We start from the raw sequence: 13,841 nt of genomic DNA on the forward strand, positions 1-13,841 counted from the left end.
GCAGGCCGGAGCCAGGGCGAGGGCAGGCCAGGCCAGAGCCAGAGCAAGAGAAGGCCGGAGCCAGGGCGAGAGCAGGCCGAAGCCAAGGCGAAGGCTGGCCGTAGCCAGAGCGAGGGCAGGCCGGAGCCACAGCGAGGGGAGGCCGGAGCCACAGCGAGGGCAGGCCGGAGCCACAGCGAGGGCAGGCTGGAGCCAAGGCGAGAGCAGGCCGGAGCCAAGGCGAGGGCACGCCAGAGCGAGAGCAGGCCGGAGCCAAGACGAGGGCACGCCAGAGCGAGAGCAGGCCAGAGCGAGAGCAGACCGGAGACAGGGCGAGGGCAGGCCAGAGCCAGAGCAGTCCAGAGCCAAGTCAAGGGCAGGCCAGAGTCAGAGCGAGAGAAGGCCAGAGTCAAGGCAAGGGCAGGCCAGAACCAGAGCCAGAGCTGGCCGGAGTCAAGACGAGGGCAGGCCAGAACCAGAGCGAGAGCAGGCCGGAGTCAAGACGAGGGCAGGCCAGAGCAAGAGCAGGCCGGAGCCAGGTCGAGGGCAGGCCAGAGCAAGAGCAGGCCGGAGCCAGGGCAAGAGCAGGCCGGAGCCAAGGCGAGGGCAGGCCGGAGCCAGATCCAGAGTAGGCTGGAGTCAGGGCGAGGGCAGGCCAGAGTCAGAGCGAGAGCAGGCCGGAGCCAAGGCGAGGGCACGCCAGAGCGAGAGCAGGCCAGAACCAAAGCGAGAGCAGGCCGGAGCCAGGGCGAGGGCAGGCAAGAGCCAGAGCGAGAGTAGGCCAGAGCCAAGGCAAGGGCAGGCCAGAGCCAGAGCGAGAGAAGGCCGGAGCCAAGGCAAGGGTAGGCCGGAACAAGGGCAAGAGCAGGCCTGAGACAGGGCGAGGCCAGAGCGAGAGTAGGCCACAGCCAGAGTGAGAGTATGCCGGAGCCAGGGTGAGGGCAGGCCAGAGCGAGGGCGGGCCAGAGCCAAAGCGAGAGCAGGCCGGAGCCAGAGCAAGAGCAGGCCGGAGCCAAGGCGAAGGCATGCCAGAACAAGAGCGAGATCAGGCCAGAGTCAAGACGAGGGCAGGCCAGAGCCAGAGGAAAAGCAGGCCGGAGCCAAGGCATCGGCAGGCGAGAGCCAGAGAGAGAGCAGGCCGGAGACAGAGCGAGGGCAGGCCATAGCGAAAGCAGGTCGGAGCCAGGGCGAGAGCAGGCCGGAGCAAATGCGAGGGCCGGCCGGAGCTAGAGCAAGGGCAGGCCCGAGCCAGAGAGAGAGCAGGCCAGAGCCAGAGAGAGCAGGCCTGAGCCAGAGCGAGAGCAGGCCTGAGCCAAGGCAAGAGCAGGCCGGAGCCAAGGCGAGGGTAGACCAGAGCGAGAGCAGGCCTGAGCAAGGACGAGAGCAGGCCTGAGCAAGGACGAGGGCAGGCCGGAGCCAGGGCGAGGGCAGGCCAGAGTCAGAGCGAGAGCCGGCCAGAGCTAAGGCAAGGGCAGGCCAGAGCCAGAGAGAGAGCAGGCCGGAGCCAAGGCATGGGCGAGCCAGAGAGAGAGCAGGCCGGAGCCAAGGCATGAGCAGGCCGGAGCCAGGGCGAGAGCAGGTCGGAGTTAAGGCTAGAGCAGGCCGGAGCCAATGCAAGGGCTGGCTGGAGCTAGAGCAAGGGCACGCCGGAATCAGGGCGCGGGCAGGCCGGAGCCAGAGGAAGGGCAGGCAGGAGTCAGGGGGAGGGCAGGCTGGAGTCAGGGTGAGGGCAGGCCGGAGCCCGAGCGAGAGCAGGCTGGAGCCAGGGCGAGAGGAGGCCGGAGCCAAGGTGAAGGTAGGACAGAGCCAGAACGAGAGCAGGCCGGAGCAAGGATGAGGGCTGGCAGTAGCCAGGGCGAGGGCTGGCCAAAGTCAGAGTGAGAGCAGGCCGGAGCTAAGGCAAGGGCAGGCCAGAGAAAGAGGAGGCCGGAGCCAGGGCGAGGGAAGGCCAGAGCGAGAGCAGGTCGGAGCCAAGGCGAGAGTAGGCCCCAGCCACAGCAAGGGCAGGCTGGAGTCAGGGCGAGGGCATGCCGGAGCCAGAGCGAGAGACGTACGGAGCTAAGGCAAGAGCAGGCCGGAGCCAAGGCAAGGGTAGGCCAGAGCCAGAGTGAAAACAGGCCGGAGCCAGGACGAGGGCAGGCCAGAGCGAGAGTCGGCCAGAGTGAGAGCAGGCCGGAGCCTCGGCGAGGGCAGGCCTGAACCAGGGCGAGAACAGGCCAGAACCAGAGCGAAAGTAGGCCAGAGCCAGAGAGAGCAGGCGGAGCCTGGGCGAGGGCAGGCTAGAAACAGAGCGAGAACAGGTCGGAGCCAGGACGAGAGCAGGCAACAGTCAAGGCGAGGCAGGCCGGAGCCAGAGCGATGGCAGGCCGGAACCAGGGCGAGGGCAGTCCAGAGCTAGAGCGAGAGCAGGCCGGAGACAGGGCGAGAGCAGGCCAGAGCGAGAGCAGGCCGGAGCCAGGACGAGTGCAGGCCGGAGTCAGGGCGAGAGCGGGCCGGAGCCAATGCGAGTACAGGCCAGAGTCAGAGCGAGAGCAGGCCTGAGCCAAGGCGAAGGCAGGCCAGAACCAGAGCGAGAGCATGCCGGCTGGAGTCAAGACGAGGGCAGGCCAGAGTCAGAGAAGGCCGGAGCCAGGGCAAGGGCAGGCTAGAGCGAGAGCAAGCCAGAGCGAGCGAGAGCAGTTCAGAGCCAAGGCAAGGGTAGGCCAGAGCCAGAGCGAGAGCAGGCCTGAACCAGAGCGAGAGCAGGCCGGAGCCAAGGCGAAGACTGGCCAGAACCAGAGCGAGAGCATGCCGGAGTCAAGACGAGGGCAGGCCAGAGCAAGAGCAGGCCGGAACCAGGGCGAGGGCAGGCCAGATCCAGAGCAAGAGCAGGCCGGAGCCAGGGCGAGAGCAGGCCGGAGCCAAGGCGAGGGCTTGCCAGAGTCAGAGAAAGGGCAGGCCGGAGCCAGGGCGAGGGCAGGCCGGAGCCAGAGCAAGAGCAAGCCTGAGCCAAGGCGAAAGCAGGCTGGAGCCAAGGCGAGGGCAGTACAGAGCAAGAGCAGGCCGAAGCCAGGGCGAGAGCAGGCCAGAGCCAGATCCAGAGCAGGCCAGAGCCAGGGCGAGGGCAGGCCAGAGTCAGAGCGACAGCAGGATGGAGCCAAGGCGAGAGCACGACAGAGCGAGAGCAGGCCAGAGGCAGAGCGAGAGCAAGCCGGGGCCAGGGCGAGGGCAGGCCAGAGCAAGAGTAGGCCAGAGCCAAGGCAAGGGCAGGCCAGAGCAAGAGAAGGCCGGAGCCAAGGCAAGGGCAGGCCGGAACCAGGGCGAGAGCAGGCCGGAGACAGTTCGAGGTCAGAGCGAGAGCAGGCCAGAGCCAGGGCGACGGCAGGCCAGAGCCAGAGAGAGAGTAGGCGGAGCGAGGGCATGCCAGAGCAGGTCAGAGCCAGGGCGAGAGCAGGACGGAGCGAAGGCGAGAGCAGGCCGGAGCCCGAGCTATGGCATAGCGGAGCCAGGGTGAGGGCAGTACGGAGCTAGAGCGAGAGCAGGCTGGAGCCAAGGAAAAGCCAGGCCAGAGACAGAGCCAGGGTAGCCAGAGCAAGAGTAGGCCAGAGCGAGAGCAGGCCGAAGCCAAGGCAAAGACAGGCCCAAGCCAGAGCAAGAGCAAGCCAGAGCGAAAGCAGTCCGGAGCCAAGGCAGGAGCAGGCCAGAGGGAGAGCAGTCCGGAGCCAAGGAAAGGGCAGGCCAGAGCAAGAGCAGGCCGGAGCCAGGGCAAGAGCAGGCCAGAGCCAGATCCAGGGCAGGCCAGAGTCAGAGCGAGAGCAGGACGGAGCCAAGGCGAGGGCACGACAGAGCGAGAGCAGGCCAGAGCGAGAGCAGGCCGGGGCCAGGGCGAGGGCAGGCCAGAGCCAGAGCAACAGTAGGCCAGAGCAAGAGAAGGCCAGAGCCAAGGCAAGGGCAGGCCGGAACCAGGGCGAGAGCAGGCCGGAGACAGTTCGAGGCCAGAGCCAGAGCGAGAGTAGGCCAGAGCCAGGGCGACGGCAGGCCAGAGCCAGAGAGAGAGTAGGCGGAGCGAGGGCAGGCCAGAGCGAGAGCAGGTCAGAGCCAGGGCGAGAGCAGGACGGAGCGAAGGCGAGAGCAGGCCGGAGCCCGAGCTATGGCATAGCGGAGCCAGGGTGAGTGCAGTACGGAGCTAGAGCGAGAGCAGGCTGGAGCCAAAGCAAAGCCAGGCCAGAGACAGAGTCAGGGTAGGCCAGAGCAAGAGTAGGCCAGAGCGAGAGCAGGCCGGAGCCAAGGCAAAGACAGGCCCAAGCCAGAGCGAGAGCAAGCCAGAGCGAAAGCAGTCTGGAGCCAAGGCAGGAGCAGGCCAGAGGGAGAGCAGTCCGGAGCCAAGGAAAGGGCAGGCCAGAGCCAGATGTAGCAGGCTTGAGCCAGAGTGAGGGCAGGCCGGAGCCAAGGCGAAGGAAGGCAGGCCAGAACCAGAGCGAGAGCTGGCCGGAGCCAGGGCGAGGGCAGGCCAGAGCAAGAGCAGGCCGGAGCCAGGGCGAGAGCAGGCTGGAGTCAAGGCGAGGCTGGCCGGAGACAGAGCAAGCACAGGCCGGAGCCTGATGTAGCAGGCTTGAGCCAGTGCAAGGGCAGGCCGGCGCCAAGGCGAAGGCAGGCCAGAAGAGAAGCAAGAGCAGGCCAGAGTCAAGACAAGGGCAGGCCAGAGCAAGAGCCGGCCAGATCCAGAGCAAGAGCAGGCCGGAGCCAGGGCGAGGGCAGACCAGAGCCAGAGCAAGAGCAAGTCGGATCAAAGGCGAGAGCAGGCCGGAGATAAGGCGAGGGCTGACCGGAGCCAGAGCAAAGGCAGGCCGGAGCCAGGGCGAGAGCAGGCCGGAGCCAAGGCGAGAGCAGGCCGGAGCCAAGGCGAGGGCTGGCCGGAGCCAGAGCGAGAGAAGGCCGGAGCCAAGGCGAGGGCAGGCCAGAGCGAGAGCAGGCTGGAGCCAAGGCGAGGGCAGGCCAGAGCCAGATCCAGAGCAGGCCGGAGTCAGGGCGAGGGCAGGCCAGAGTCATAGCGAGAGCAGGCCGGAGCCAAGGCGAGGGCACACCAGAGCCAGAGTGAGAGCAGGTCAGAGCCAGAGTGAGAGCAGGCCGGAGCCAAGGCGAGGGCACGCCAGAGCCAGAGCGAGAGCAGGCCAGAACCAGGGCGAGGGCAGGCAAGAGCCAGAGCAAGAGTAGGACAGAGCCAAGGCAAGGGCAGGCCAGAGCGATAGAAGGCCGGAGCCAAGGCAAGGGCAGGCCGGAACAAGAGCTAGAGCAGGCCCGAGACAGGGCGAGGCCAAAGCGAGACCAGGCCACAGGTAGAGTGAGAGTATGCCGGAGCCAGGGCGAGGGCAGGCATGAGCCAGAGAGAGAGTAGGCCGGAGCCAGGGCGAGGGCGGGCCAGATCCAAAGCGAGAGCAGGCCGGAGCTAAGGAGAGGGCAGGCCGAAGCCAGAGCAATGGCAGGCCGGAGCCAGGGCAAGGGCAGTCCGGAACTAGAGCGAGAGCAGGCCGTAGCCAAGGTGAGAGCTGGCCGGAGCCAAGGCGAGGGCAGACCAGAGGCAGAGCCAGGGCAGGCCAGAGCGAGAGCAGGCCGGAGCCAAGGCGAGGGCAGGCCAGAGCGAGAGCAGGTCGAAGCCAAGGCGAGGGCAGGCCAGAGCAGACCGGAGCCAAGGCGAGGGGAGGCCAAAGCGAGAGCAGGCCGGAGTCAAGGCGAGAGAAGACCGGAGCCAAGGCGATGGTAGGCCAGAGCCAATTCAAGGGCAGGGCAGAGCCAGAGTGATAGAAGGCCAGAGCCAAGGCAAGGGCAGGCCAGAACCAGGGCGAGAGCAGGCCGGAGACAGGGCGAGGCCAGAGCCAGAACAAGAGCGAGAGCAGCCTGGAGCCAAGGCGAAGGTAGGCTAGAACAAGAGCGAGATCAGGCTAGAGTCAAGACGAGGGCAGTCCAGAGCCAGAGGAAGAGCAGGCCGGAGCCAAGGCATAGGCAGGCCAGAGCCACAGATAGAGCTGGCCGGAGCCAGGGCGAGGGCAGGCCAGAGGCAGAGCCAGGGCAGGCCAGAGCGAGAGCAGGCCGGAGCCAAGGCGAGGGCAGGCCAGAGCGAGAGCAGGTCGAAGCCAAGGCGAGGGCAGGCCAGAGCCAGAGCAGACCGGAGCCAAGGCGAGGGGAGGCCAAAGCGAGAGCAGGCCGGAGTCAAGGCGAGAGAAGACCGGAGCCAAGGCGATGGTAGGCCAGAGCCAATTCAAGGGCAGGGCAGAGCCAGAGTGATAGAAGGCCAGAGCCAAGGCAAGGGCAGGCCAGAACCAGGGCGAGAGCAGGCCGGAGACAGGGCGAGGCCAGAGCCAGAACAAGAGCGAGAGCAGCCTGGAGCCAAGGCGAAGGTAGGCTAGAACAAGAGCGAGATCAGGCTAGAGTCAAGACGAGGGCAGTCCAGAGCCAGAGGAAGAGCAGGCCGGAGCCAAGGCATAGGCAGGCCAGAGCCACAGATAGACCTGGCCGGAGCCAGGGCGAGGGCAGGCCAGAGCCAGAGCAGTTCGGAGCCAGGGCGAGAGCAGGCCGGAGCCAATGCGAGAGCAGGCCGGAGCCAGGGCAAGGGCAGGCCGGAGTCAGGGCGAGGGCAGGCCGGAGCCAAAGCGAGGGCAGGCCGGAGCCAAGGCAAGAGCATGCCGGAGCCAAGACGAGGGTAGGCCAGAGCCAAGGCAAGGGCAGGCCAGAGCCAGAGCGATAGAAGGCCAGAGCCAAGGCAAGGGCAGGCCGGAACCAGGGCGAGAGCAGGCCGGAGACAGGGCGAGGCCAGAGCGAGAGCAGGCCAGAGCGAGAGTAGGCCAGAGCCAGGGCGACAGCAGGCCAGAGCCAAAGCGAGTGCAGGCCAGAGCCTGAGAGAGAGCAGCCCAGAGCCAGAGAGAAAGCTCTCCGGAGCCAAGGCAAGGGCAGGCCAGAGCCAGAGCGAAAGCAGGCCTGAGCCAGAGCGAGAGCAAGCCGGAGACAAGGCGAAGGCAGGCCAGAACAAGAGCGAGAACAGGCCGGAATCAAGACGAGGGCAGGCCAGAGCAAGAGCAGGCCGGAGCCAGGGCGAGGGCAGGCCAGAGCGAGAGCAGGCCGGAGCCAGGGCGAGAGCAGGCCGGAGCCAAGGCGAGGGGTGGCCGGATCCAGAGCAAGGGCAGGCCGGAACCAGGGCGAGTAAAGGCCTGAGCCAGAGCAAGAGCAGGCCGGAGCCAGAGCGAGGGCAGGCTAGAGCAAGAGCAGGCCGGAGCCAGGGCGAGGGCAGGCCAGAGCGAGACCAGGGCGGAGCCAGGGCGAGGGCAGGCCGGAGCCAAGGCGAGGGCAGGCCAGAGCCAAGGCAAGGGCCGGCCAGAGCCAGAGCGAGAGAAGGCCGGAGCCAAGGCAAGGGCAGGCCGGAACAAGGGCGAGAACAGGCCAGAGTCAAGACGAGGGCAGGCCAGAGCCAGAGCTAGAGCAGGCCAGAGCCAGAGCAAGAGCAGGCCGGAGCCAGGGCGAGGGCAGGCCAGAGCAAGAGCAGGCCGTAGCCAAGGCGAGACCTGGCGGGAGCCAGAGCAAGGGCAGGCCTGAGCCAGGGCGAGGACAGGCCAGAGCCAGAGAGAGAGCAGGCCTGAGCCAAGGCAAGAGCATGCCGGAGCCAAGACGAGGGTAGGCCAGAGCCAAGGCAAGGGCAGGCCAGAGCCAGAGCGATAGAAGGCCAGAGCCAAGTCAAGGGCAGGCAGGAACCTGGGCGAGAGGAGGCCGGAGACAGGGCGAGGCCAGAGCCAGAGCGAGAGCAGGCCAGAGCGAGAGTAGGCCAGAGCCAGGGCGAGGGCAGGCCAGAGAGAGAGCAGGCCAGAGCCATGGCGAGAGCAGGCCGTAGTCAAGGCGAGTCCTGGCGGGAGCCAAAGCGAGAGCAGGCCTGAGCCAAGGCAAGAGCATGCCGGAGCCAAGACGAGGGTAGGCCAGAGCGATAGAAGGCCAGAGCCAAGGCGAGAGCAGGCCGGAGCCAAGGCAAGGGCAGGCCAGAGCCAGAGCGATAGAAGGCCAGAGCCAAGGCAAGGGCAGGCCGGAACCAGGGCGAGAGCAGGCCGGAGACAGGGCGAGGCCAGAGCGAGAGCAGGCCAGAGCGAGAGTAGGCCAGAGCCAGGGCGAGGGCAGGCCAGAGAGAGCAGGCCGGAGCCAGAGCGAGGGCAGCCCAGTGCCAGAGCAAGAGCAGGCCAGAGCCAGAGAGAAAGCAGTCCGGAGCCAAGGCAAGGGCAGGCCAGAGCCAGAGCGAAAGCAGGCCTGAGCCAGAGCGACAGCAAGCCGGAGACAAGGCGAAGGCTGGCCACAACAAGATCGAGAACAGGCCGGAATCAACACGAGGGCAGGCCAGAGCCAGAGCAAGAGCAGGCCAGAGCCAGAGCAAGAGCAGGCCGGAGCCAGGGCGAGGGCAGGCCAGAGCGAGAGCAGGCCGGAGCCAGGGCGAGGGCAGACCAGAGCGAGAGCAGGCCGGAGGCAGGGCGAGACCAGGCCGGAGCAAAGGCGAGGGGTGGCCGGAGCCAGAGCAAGGGCAGGCCGGAACCAGGGCGAGGAAAAGCCAGAGCAAGAGCAGGCCGGAGCCAGAGCGAGGGCAGGCCAGAGCAAGAGCAGGCCGGAGCCAAGACGAGGGCACGCCAGGGCGAGGGCAGGCAAGAGCCAGAGCGAGAGTAGGCCAGAGCCAAGGCAAGGGCCGGCCGGAACAAAGGCGAGAACAGGCCGGAGTCAAGACGAGGGCAGGCCAGAGCTAGAGCAGGCCAGAGCCAGAGCAAGAGTAGGCCGGAGCCAGGGCGAGGGCAGGCCAGAGCAAAAGCAGGCCGGAGCCAGGGCGAGAGCAGGCCGTAGCCAAGGCGAGGCCTGGCGGGAGCCATAGTAAGGGCAGGCCTGAGCCAGGGCGACGACAGGTCAGAGCCAGAGAGAGAGCAGGCCGGAGCCAAGGCGAGGGCAGGCCAGAGCCAGACCGAGAGCAGGCCGGAGCCAGGGCGAGGGCAGGCCAGAGCCAGAGCGAGACCAGGCCGGACCAGGGCGAGAGCAGGCCGGAGCCAAGGCGAGGGCTGGCCGGAGCCAGAATAAGGGCAGGCCGGAACCAGGGCGAGGCGGCCAGAGCGATAGAAGGCCAGAGCCAAGGCAAGGGCAGGCCGGAACGAGGGCGAGAGCAGGCCGGAGACAGGGCGAGGGCAGGCCGCAGCCAAAGCGAGAGCAGGCCTGAGCCAAGGCAAGAGCATGTCGGATCCATGACGAGGGTAGGCCAGAGCCAAGGCAAGGGCAGGCCAGAGCGATAGAAGGCCAGAGCCAAGGCAAGGGCAGGCAGGAACCAGGGCGAGAGCAGAGCGAGAGCAGGCCAGAGCGAGAGTAGGCCAGAGCCAGGGCGAGGGCAGGCCAGAGAGAGAGCAGGCCGGAGCCAGAGCGAGAGCAGGCCCGAGCCAGGGCGACAGCAGACCAGAGCCAAAGCGAGAGCAGGCCAGAGCCAGAGAGAAAGCAGTCAGGAGCCAAGGCAAGGGCAGGCCAGAGCCAGAGCGAAAGCAGGCCTGAGCCAGAGCGAAAGCAAGCCGGAGACAAGGCGAAGGCAGACCAGAACAAGAGCGAGAACAGGCCGGAATCAAGACGAGGGCAGGCCAGAGCCAGAGCAAGAGCAGGCCAGAGCAAGAGCAGGCCGGAGCCAGGGCGAGGGCAGGCCAGAGCGAGAGCAGGCCGGAGCCAGGGCGAGGGCAGGCCAGAGCGAGAGCAGGCCGGAGCCAGGGCGAGGGGAGGCCAGAGCGAGAGCAGGCCGGAGCCAGGGCGAGAGCAGGCCGGAGCCAAGGCGAGGGTTGGCCGGAGCCAGAGCAAGGGCAGGCTGGAACCAGAGCGAGGAAAGGCCTGAGCCAGAGCAAGAGCAGGCCGGAGCCAGAGCGAGGGCAGGCCAGATCAAGAGCAGGCCGGAGCCAGGGCGAGGGCAGGCCAGAGCCAGAACGAGACCAGGCCGGAGCCTGGGTGAGAGCAGGCCGGAGCCAGAGAGAGAGCAGGCCGGAGCCAAGGCGAGAGCAGGCCGGAGCCAAGGCGAGGGCAGGCCAGAGCCAGAGCGAGACCAGGCCGGACCAGGGCGAGAGCAGGCCGGAGCCAAGGCGAGGGATGGCCGGAGCCAGAGCAAGGGCAGGCCGGAACCAGGGCGAGGCAGGCCAGAGTCAGAGTGAGAGCAGGCCGGAGCCAAGGCGAGGGCACGCCAGAGCGAGAGCAGGCCGGAGCCAGGGCGAGGGCAGGCAAGAGCCAGAGCGAGAGTAGGCCAGAGCCAAGGCAAGGGCCGGCCAGAGCGAGAGAAGGCCGGAGCCAAGGCAAGGGCATGCTGGAACCAGGGCGAGGCAGGCCAGAGTCAGAGTGAGAGCAGGCCGGAGCCAAGGCGAGGGCACGCCAGAGCGAGAGCAGGCCGGAGCCAGGGCGAGTGCAGGCCAGGGCAAGAGCAGGCCAGAGCCAGAGAGAAAGCAGTCCGGAGCCAAGGCAAGGGCAGGCCAGAGCCAGAGCGAAAGCAGGCCAGAGCGAGAGCAGGCCGGAGACAAGGCGAAGGCAGGCCAGAACAAGAGCGAGAACAGGCCGGCGTCAAGATGAGGGCAGGCCAGAGCCAGAGCAAAAGCAGGCCGGAGCCAGGGCGAGGTCAGGCCAGAGCAAGGGCAGACCGGAACCAGAGCGAGAGCAGTCCGGAGCCAAGGCAAGAGCAGGCTGGAGCCAAGGAGAGGGCAGGCCAGAGCCAGACCGAGAGCAGGCCGGAGCCAAGGCGAAGGCAGGCCAGAGCCAGATCCAGAGCAGGCCGGAGCCAAGGCGAGGGCACGCCGGAGCCAGAGCAGGCCGGAGCCAGGGCGAGGGCAGGCAAGAGCCAGAGCGAGAGTAGGCCAGAGCCAAGGGAAGGGCAGGCCAGAGCAAGAGAAGGCCGGAGCCAAGGCAAGGGCAGACCGGAACAAGGGCGAGAACAGGCCGGAGTCAAGACGAGGGCAGGCCAGAGCAAGAGCAGGCCGGAGCCAGGGCGAGGGCAGGCCAGAGCAAGAGCAGGCCGGAGCCAGGGCGAGAGCAGGCCGGAGCCAAGGCGAGGGCTGGCCAGAGCCAGAGCAAGGGCAGGCCTGAGCCAAGGCGAGAGCAGGCCAGAGCCAAGGCGAGGGCAGGCCAGAACAAGAGCGAGAACAGGCCGGCGTCAAGATGAGGGCAGGCCAGAGCAAAAGCAGGCCGGAGCCAGGGCGAGGTCAGGCCAGAGCCAGAGCAAGGGCAGGCCGGAACCAGTGCGAGAGCAGGCCGGAGCCAAGGCGAGAGCAGGCTGGAGCCAAGGAGAGGGCAGGCCAGAGCCAGACCGAGAGCAGGCCGGAGCCAAGGCGAATGCAGGCCGGAGTCAGGGCGAGAGCAGGCCGGAGCCAAGGCGAGGGCACGCCGGAGCCAGAGCAGGCCGGAGCCAGGGCGAGGGCAGGCAAGAGCCAGAGCGAGAGTAGGCCAGAGCCAAGGGAAGGGCAGGCCAGAGCGAGAGAAGGCCGGAGCCAAGGCAAGGGCAGACCGGAACAAGGACGAGAACAGGCCGGAGTCAAGACGAGGGCAGGCCAGAGCCAGAGCAAGAGCAGGCTAGAGCCAGAGCAAGAGCAGGCCGGAGCCAGGGCGAGGGCAGACCAGAGCCAGAGCAAGAGCTGGCCGGAGCCAAGGCGAGGGCTGGTCGGAGCCAGAGCAAGGGCAGGCCGGAGTCAAGGCGAGAGCAGGCCGGAGCCAAGGCGAGGGCAGGCCAGAGCCAGACCGAGAGCACGCCGGGGCCATGGCGAGAGCAGGCCGGAGCCCAGGCATGGGCAGGCCAGAGCCAGATCCAGAGCAGGCCGGAGTGAGGGCGAGGGCAGGCCGGAGTCAGGGCGAATGCAGGCCAGAGCGAGAGCAGGCCAGAACCAGAGCGAGAGCAGGCCAGAACCAGAGCGAGAGTAGGACAGAGCCAAGGCAAGGGCAGGCCAGAGCGATAGAAGGCCGGAGCCAAGGCAAGGTCAGGCCGGAACAAGGGCTAGAGCAGGCCCGAGACAGGGCGAGGCCAAAACGAGACCAGGCCACAGGTAGAGTGAGAGTATGCCGGAGCCAGGGCGAGGGCAGGCATGAGCCAGAGAGAGAGCAGGCCGAAGCCAGGGCGAGGGCGGGCTAGATTCAAAGCAAGAGCAGGCCGGAGCCAGGGCGAGAGCAGGCTGGAGCTAAGGAGAGGGCAGGCCGGAGCCAGAGCGATGGCAGGCCGGAGCCAGGGCAAGGGCAGTCCGGAACTAGAGCGAGAGCAGACCGTAGCCAAGATGAGAGCTGGCCGGAGCCAAGGCGAGGGCAGGCCAGAGGCAGAGCAAGGGCAGGCCAGAGCGAGAGCAGGCCGGAGCCAAGGCGAGGGCAGGCCAGAGCGAGAGCAGGTCGGAGCCAAGGCGAGGGCAGGCCAGAGCCAGAGCAGGCCGGAGCCAAGGCGAGGGGAGGCCAAAGCGAAAGCAGGCCAGAGCGAGAGCAGGCCGGAGCCAAGGCGAGAGAAGGCCGGAGCCAAGGCGATGGTAGGCCAGAGCCAATTCAAGGGCAGGCCAGAGCCAAGGCAAGGGCAGGCCAGAACCAGGGCGAGAGCAGGCCGGAGACAGGGCGAGGCCAGAGCCAGAACAAGAGCAAGAGCAGGCTGGAGCCAAGGCAAAGGCAGGCCAGAACAAGAGCGAGATCAGGCTAGAGTCAAGACGAGGGCAGTCCAGAGCCAGAGGAAGAGCAGACCGGAGCCAAGGCATGGGCAGGCCAGAGCCACAGAGAGAGCTGGCCGGAGCCAGGGCGAGAGCAGGCCGGAGCCAGGGCGAGAGCAGGCCTGAGCCAAGGTAAGAGCAGGCCGGAGCCAGAGCAAGGGCAGGCCGGAGCCAAGGCAAGGGCAGGCCAGAGCCAGAGCGATAGAAGGCCAGAGCCAAGGCAAGGGCAGGCCGGAACCAGGGCGAGAGCAGGCCGAAGACAGGGCGAGGCCAGAGCGAGAGCAGGCCAGGGCGAGGGCAGGCCAGAGAGAGAGCAGGCCGGAGCCAGAGCGAGGGCAGGCCAGAGCGAGAGCAGGCCACATCCAGGGCGACAGCAGGCCAGAGGCAAAGCTAGTGCAGGCCAGAGCCAGAGAGAGAGCAGGCCAGAGCCAGAGAGAAAGCAGTCCGGAGCCAAGGCAAGGGCAGGCCAGAGCGAAAGCAGGCCTGAGCCTGAGCGAGAGCAAGCCGGAGACAAGGCGAAGGCAGGCCAGAACAAGAGCGAGAACTGGCCAGAGCCAAAGCGAGTGCAGGCCAGAGCCAGAGAGAGAGCAGGCCAGAGCCACAGAGAAAGCAGTCCGGAGCCAAGGCAAGGGCAGGCCAGAGCCAGAGCGAAAGCAGGCCTGAGCCAGAGCGAGAGCAAGCCGGAGACAAGGCAAAGGCAGGCCAGAACAAGAGCGAGAACAGGCCGGAATCAAGACGAGGGCAGGCCAGAGCAAGAGCAGGCCGGAGCCAGGGCGAGGGCAGGCCAGAGCGAGAGCAGTCCGGAGCCAGGGCGAGGGCAGGCCAGAGCGAGAGCAAGAGCAGGCCGGAGCCAGAGCTAGGGCAGGCCAGAGCAAGAGCAGGCCGGAGCCAGGGCGAGGGCAGGCCAGAGCGAGACCAGGCCGGAGCCAGGGCGAGACCAGGCCGGAGCCAAGGCGATGGCTGGCCGGAGCCAGAGCAAGGGCAGGCCGGAAGCAGGGCGAGGCAGGCCAGAACTAGAGCGAGAGTAGGACAGAGCCAAGGCAAGGGCATGCCAGAGCGATAGAAGGCCGGAGCCAAGGCAAGGGCAGGCCGGAACAAGGGCTAGAGCAGGCCCGAGACAGGGCGAGGCCAAAGCGAGACCAGGCCACAGGTAGAGTGAGGGTATGCCGGAGCCAGGGCGAGGGCAGGCATGAG

Source organism: Phyllobates terribilis, unplaced genomic scaffold, assembly GCF_046119375.1.
Source record: "Phyllobates terribilis strain yellow unplaced genomic scaffold, ASM4611937v1 Scaffold_13__5_contigs__length_258822181, whole genome shotgun sequence".
Taxonomy (NCBI): domain Eukaryota; kingdom Metazoa; phylum Chordata; class Amphibia; order Anura; family Dendrobatidae; genus Phyllobates; species Phyllobates terribilis.